At 46.1% G+C, this 7,500-nt stretch overlaps 1 pseudogene; it reads left to right on the plus strand.

Annotated features, from left to right (window-relative positions):
* LOC135570712 (huntingtin-like) overlaps positions 1-7,500 on the plus strand; it is a 98,621-nt pseudogene that overhangs the window by 56,074 nt on the left and 35,047 nt on the right.

Consider the following 7,500-nt stretch of genomic DNA (forward strand, 5'->3'; position numbering starts at 1 on the left):
AGGAAGAGTAGCTGTTGCTATAGAAACAGATAATGATCCTAATAAACCCCAGGTAGAGTAGCTGCTGCTATAGAAACAGATCATGGGGATCCTAATCAAATACCACAATGACAACATTCAGCTGTCGTATTCCCAACATCAAACCAAGCTGTACAACGCTCTTCTCATTCAGCGACGGCTCCACAGTGTATGTGTAGTCCCTGGGCTGGGGAGGAGGAGGGAGGGCCGGTCCCCGGTAAGACAGAGGAGCCCTGGGCAGCGGTGGGGGAGCGCCCCCTGGTGGTCCTGGTGGAACAACTCTTCTCTCACATCCTCAAGATACTCAACATCTGTGCCCACGTGCTGGACGACACGCCGCCCGGACCCGCCGTCAAGGTGTGTGTGTGTCTAAACAATGTGTAAATCAGAGATAAGGGATAAGCGGTCCCTCCAGGCCACCCTGCCGTCCCTAGCCAACTCTCAGTATTGCCACCCTGCCGTCCCTAGCCAACTCTCAGTATTGTCCTCTCTGTCCCTCCAGGCCACCCTGCCGTCCCTAGCCAACGCTCCCTCCCTCAGTGTTGTCCTCTCTGTCCCTCCAGGCCACCCTGCGTCCCTAGCCAACGCTCCCTCCCTCAGTGTTGTCCTCTCTGTCCTCCAGGCCACGCTCGATCCCTCAGTGTTGTCCTCTCTGTCCCTCCAGGCCACCCTGCCGTCCCTAGCCAACGCTCCCTCCCTCAGTGTTGTCCTCTCTGTCCCTCCAGGCCACCCTGCCGTCCCTAGCCAACGCTCCCTCCCTCAGTGTTGTCCTCTCTGTCCCTCCAGGCCACCCTGCCGTCCCTAGCCAACGCTCCCACCCTCAGTGTTGTCCTCTCTGTCCTCCAGGCCACGCTCGATCCCTCAGTGTTGTCCTCTCTGTCCCTCCAGGCCACCCTGCCGTCCCTAGCCAACGCTCCCTCCCTCAGTGTTGTCCTCTCTGTCCCTCCAGGCCACCCTGCCGTCCCTAGCCAACGCTCCCTCCCTCAGTGTTGTCCTCTCTGTCCCTCCAGGCCACCCTGCCGTCCCTAGCCAACGCTCCCACCCTCAGTGTTGTCCTCTCTGCCCCTCCAGGCCACCCTGCCGTCCCTAGTCAGCGCTCCCTCCCCCAGTGTTGTCCTCTCTGTCCCTCCAGGCCACCCTGCCGTCCTCAGTGTTGTCCTCTCTGTCCCTCCAGGCCACCCTGCCGTCCCTAGCCAACGCTCCCTCCCTCAGTGTTGTCCTCTCTGTCCCTCCAGGCCACCCTGCCGTCCCAGAGCCAACGCACCCTCCCTCAGTGTTGTCCTCTCTGTCCCTCCAGGCCACCCTGCCGTCCTCAGTGTTGTCCTCTCTGTCCCTCCAGGCCACCCTGCCGTCCCTAGCCAACGCTCCCTCCCTCAGTGTTGTCCTCTCTGTCCCTCCAGGCCACCCTGCCGTCCCTAGCCCAACGCTCCCTCCCTCAGTGTTGTCCTCTCTGTCCCTCCAGGCCACCCTGCCGTCCTCAGTGTTGTCCTCTCTGTCCTCCAGGCCACGCTCCCTCCCTCAGTGTTGTCCTCTCTGTCCCTCCAGGCCACCCTGCCGTCTCTACCCAGTCTGACCCTCCCTCAGCCCCATCAGAAGGAAAGGCAAGGAGGTAGCAGAGCCAAGCACCATTCCCATGAGCCCTAAGAAAGGCAGCGAGACCAACACTGGTACAGTAGTCCACTTCCTGACGCCTTCTGTTCTGTAGAAACATGTAAACACTTCAGTCAAAGGATACGTACCCAGTCTGACCAGTCTGACCAGTCTACCCAGTCTGACCAGTCTACCCAGTCTGACCAGTCTAATCAGTCTGACCAGTCTACCCAGTCTGACCAGTCTGACCTCTCCGACCAGTCTAATCAGTCTGACCAGTCTGACCAGTCTGACCAGTCTGACCAGTCTACCCAGTCTGACCAGTCTGACCAGTCTGACCAGTCTGACCAGTCTACCCAGTCTACCCAGTCTACCCAGTCTGACCAGTCTAATCAGTCTGACCAGTCTACCCAGTCTGACCAGTCTGACCTCTCCGACCAGTCTGACCAGTCTGACCAGTCTGACCAGTCTGACCAGTCTACCCAGTCTGACCAGTCTGACCAGTCTACCCAGTCTGACCAGTCTAATCAGTCTGACCAGTCTACCCAGTCTGACCAGTCTGACCTCTCCGACCAGTCTAATCAGTCTGACCAGTCTGACCAGTCTACCCAGTCTGACCAGTCTGACCTCTCCGACCAGTCTAATCAGTCTGACCAGTCTGACCTCTCCGACCAGTCTGACCTCTCCGACCAGTCTGACCAGTCTGACTGACCAGTCTGACCAGTTTGACCAGGCTGACCAGTCTAATCAGTCTGACCAGGCTGACCAGTCTGACCAGTTTGACCAGTCTGACCAGTCTAATCAGTCTGACCAGTCTGACCAGTCTAATCAGTCTGATCAGTCTGACCAGTCTGACCAGTCTGATCAGTCTGACCAGTCTGACCAGTCTAATCAGTCTGACCAGTCTTCAGTCCGTTTCTTAGTCCTTCGTTAATGAATGATTTCAGTCAAAGGTGTGAAGGAAAGGTAACCCAGGGCTTCCGTTCACAAAGATCCCTCTCTTCATGACCTTTTTGTGAGCAGGCAGGCCAGCGGACAGCTCGGGGTCCACGGCTAACGTCAACAAGTCCACAACCCTGGGGAGCTTCTATCATCTACCCACCTACCTCAAACTGTACGACGTCCTCAAAGCTACACACACCAACTATAAGGTACGCACGCACGCACACACACCAACTATAAGGTACGCACACACACACACACGCACACACACCAACTATAAGGTACACACACACACACCAACTATAAGGTACGCACGCACGCACACACACCAACTATAAGGTACGCACACACACTCACACACACACACACCAACTATAAGGTACGCACACACACACACACACACACCAACTATAAGGTACGCACACACACTCACACACACACACACCAACTATAAGGTACACACACACACACACACACACCAACTATAAGGTACGCACGCACACTCACACACACACACCAACTATAAGGTACGCACGCACACACACCAACTATAAGGTACGCACACACACACACACACACACCAACTATAAGGTACGCACACACACTCACACACACACACACCAACTATAAGGTACACACACACACACACACACACACACACACACACACACACCAACTATAAGGTACGCACAGACAGACACACACACACACACACCAACTATAAGGTACACACACACACCAACTATAAGGTACACACACACACACACACACCAACTATAAGGTACACACACACACACACACCAACTATAAGGTACACACACACACACACACCAACTATAAGGTACGCACGCACACACACACACACACACACCAACTATAAGGTACGCACACACACACACACACACACCAACTATAAGGTACGCACACACACACACACACCAACTATAAGGTACGCACACACACACACACGCACACCAACTATAAGGTACGCACACCAACTATAAGGTACGCACACACACACACCAACTATAAGGTACGCACACACACACACACCAACTATAAGGTACGCACACACACACACGCACACACACACCAACTATAAGGTACACACACACGCGCACACACACACACACGCACACACACACCAACTATAAGGTACACACACACGCACACCAACTATAAGGTACACACACACACACACACACACACACACCAACTATAAGGTACACGCACACACACACCAACTATAAGGTACACGCACACACACACCAACTATAAGGTACGCACACACACACACGCACACACACACCAACTATAAGGTACACACACACGCGCACACACACACACACGCACACACACACCAACTATAAGGTACACGCACACACACACCAACTATAAGATACGCACACACACACACACACCAACTATAAGGTACGCACACACACACACACACCAACTATAAGGTACGCACACACACACACACACACACACGCACACCAACTATAAGGTACGCACACACACACACACACACGCACACCAACTATAAGGTACGCACACACACACACACACACACACACACACACGCACACCAACTATAAGGTACGCACACACACACACACACACACACCAACTATAAGGTACACACACACACACACACACGCACACACACACCAACTATAAGGTACACACACACGCGCACACACACACACACGCACACACACACCAACTATAAGGTACACACACACGCACACCAACTATAAGGTACACACACACACACACACACACACACCAACTATAAGGTACACGCACACACACACCAACTATAAGGTACACGCACACACACACCAACTATAAGATACACACACACACACACACACCAACTATAAGGTATGCACACACACACACACCAACTATAAGGTACGCACACACACACACACACACACCAACTATAAGGTATGCACACACACACACACCAACTATAAGGTACGCACGCACACACACTCACACACACACACACCAACTATAAGGTGCACGCACACACACAGTCTCACACACACACTAACTATAAGGTACACACACACACACACACAGTCTCTCTCACACACACACACACACCAACTATAACTCTTGGACTCTTGGAGTTGGTCTTTTCTGAATCACTGAAATATCAGAATAGTCAACCTGGATGTGTAGAAGTGTAAAATAACCACCATGAGTTCTGATACTTCATAGAACGGCAGTTGTGTTCACTCACTACACTTGTTTTCTTTATGTCCTTGTCAACTTGTTGATGTTTGTTGTTGTGTTTCCTAGGTTACGTTGGACCTCCACAGCACCAACGAGAAGTTCGGAGGGTTCCTGCGTTCTACGTTGGACGTTCTGTCTCAGCTGCTAGAGATGGCCACGCTACACGACATCGGAAAGGTCAGAGCGGCCCTAATACACCTCCTAGAAACCTGTCATAACTCTTATTCATGTTCATAAGAGTTATATCACTCTTATTCATGTTCATAAGAGTTATATCACTCTTATTCATGTTCATAAGAGTTATATCACTCTTATTCATGTTCATAAGAGTTAGATCACTCTTATTCATGTTCATAAGAGTTATATCACTCTTATTCATGTTCATAAGAGTTATATCACTCTTATTCATGTTCATAAGAGTTATATCACTCTTATTCATGTTCATAAGAGTTAGATCACTCTTATTCATGTTCATAAACCAGTTATAACACTCTTCATGTTAATTAACATGTTGAAACACCTTTCATATTGATAACCTTAAAGGGATACTGTGAGATTCTGGCATTTAAGCATTGCTACTGTACCTGTAGACTACCAGTCATTGCGCTAACGCTAGTTAACATTGGCTCGCAAAAACTACCTCTAACGTCCTTCATGCTGGACACAGAGACATAAACATTGTGTCCACAAGTCCATCTGACTCTGGGGAAATAGATAAAGGACCTTATTGGTTACTAGACTAGTCCACAAGTCCATCTGACTCTGGGGAAATAGATAAAGGACCTTATTGGTTACTAGACTAGTCCACAAGTCCATCTGACTCTGGAGAAATAGATAAAGGACCTTACTGGTTACTAGACTAGTCCACAAGTCCATCTGACTCTGGGGAAATAGATAAAGGACCTTATTGGTTACTAGACTAGTCCACAAGTCCATCTGACTCTGGGGAAGTAGATAAAGGACCTTACTGGTTACTAGACTAGTCCACAAGTCCATCTGACTCTGGGGAAGTAGATAAAGGACCTTACTGGTTACTAGACTAGTCCACAAGTCCATCTGACTCTGGGGAAATAGATAAAGGACCTTATTGGTTACTAGACTAGTCCACAAGTCCATCTGACTCTGGGGAAATAGATAAAGGACCTTATTGGTTACTAGACTAGTCCACAAGTCCATCTGACTCTGGGGAAATAGATAAAGGACCTTATTGGTTACTAGACTAGTCCACAAGTCCATCTGACTCTGGGGAAATAGATAAAGGACCTTATTCAGCCCCTCATGACCTATAGATTCAGCCCTTCATTAGATTCAGCCCCTCATGACCTATAGATTCAGCCCTTCATTAGATTCAGCCCCTCATGACCTATAGATTCAGCCCTTCATTAGATTCAGCCCCTCATGACCTATAGATTCAGCCCCTCATTAGATTCAGCCCCTCATGATCTATAGATTCAGCCCCTCATTGGTTAGTTCAACCACTTCTAACTTCCTTCATGCTGGACACAGAGACATAAACATGGGGTCCACAAGTCCATCTGACTCTGGGGAAATAGATAATTGGGCTTCAATGCCAGAATCTGATGTATGAAAACACAACTATTATTAATTATATAATAATTCATATATTAGATACTAGTTAGTTAGTAGTTGTAGTATAATGATGTATTGGTTAGTTAGTAGCTGTATAATGATGTATTGATTAGTTAGTAGCTGTATAATGATGTATTGATTAGTTAGTAGTTGTATAATGATGTATTGATTAGTTAGTAGTTGTAGTATAATGATGTATTGATTAGTTAATAGCTGTAGTATAATGATGTATTGATTAGTTAGTAGTTGTAGTATAATGATGTATTGATTAGTTAATAGTTGTAGTATAATGATGTATTGATTAGTTAGTAGTTGTAGTATAATGATGTATTGATTAGTTAATAGTTGTAGTATAATGATGTATTGATTAGTTAGTAGTTGTAGTATAATGATGTATTGATTAGTTAGTAGTTGTAGTATAATGATGTATTGATTAGTTAGTAGTTGTAGTATAATGATGTATTGATTAGATAGTAGTTAGTTAGTAGTTGTTGTAGTATAATGATGTATTGATTAGTTAGTAGTTGTAGTATAATGATGTATTGATTAGTTAGTAGTTGTAGTATAATGATGTATTGATTAGATAGTAGTTAGTTAGTAGTTGTTGTAGTATAATGATGTATTGATTAGTTAGTAGTTGTATAGTATAATGATGTATTGATTAGTTAGTAGTTGTAGTATAATGATGTATTGATTAGTTAATAGTTGTATAATGATGTATTGATTAGTTAATAGTTGTAGTATAATGATGTATTGATTAGTTAGTAGTTGTATAGTATAATGATGTATTGATTAGTTAATAGTTGTAGTATAATGATGTATTGATTAGTTAATAGTTGTATAATGATGTATTGATTAGTTAATAGTTGTATAATGATGTATTGATTAGTTAATAGTTGTAGTATAATGATGTATTGATTAGTTAGTAGTTGTAGTATAATGATGTATTGATTAGATAGTAGTTAGTTAATAGTTGTAGTATAATGATGTATTGATTAGTTAGTAGTTGTATAGTATAATGATGTATTGATTAGTTAATAGTTGTAGTATAATGATGTATTGATTAGTTAGTAGTTGTATAATGATGTATTGATTAGATAGTAGTTAGTTAGT

The sequence above is a fragment of the Oncorhynchus nerka genome, unplaced genomic scaffold (assembly GCF_034236695.1).
Source record: "Oncorhynchus nerka isolate Pitt River unplaced genomic scaffold, Oner_Uvic_2.0 unplaced_scaffold_915, whole genome shotgun sequence".
Lineage (NCBI taxonomy): Eukaryota > Metazoa > Chordata > Actinopteri > Salmoniformes > Salmonidae > Oncorhynchus > Oncorhynchus nerka.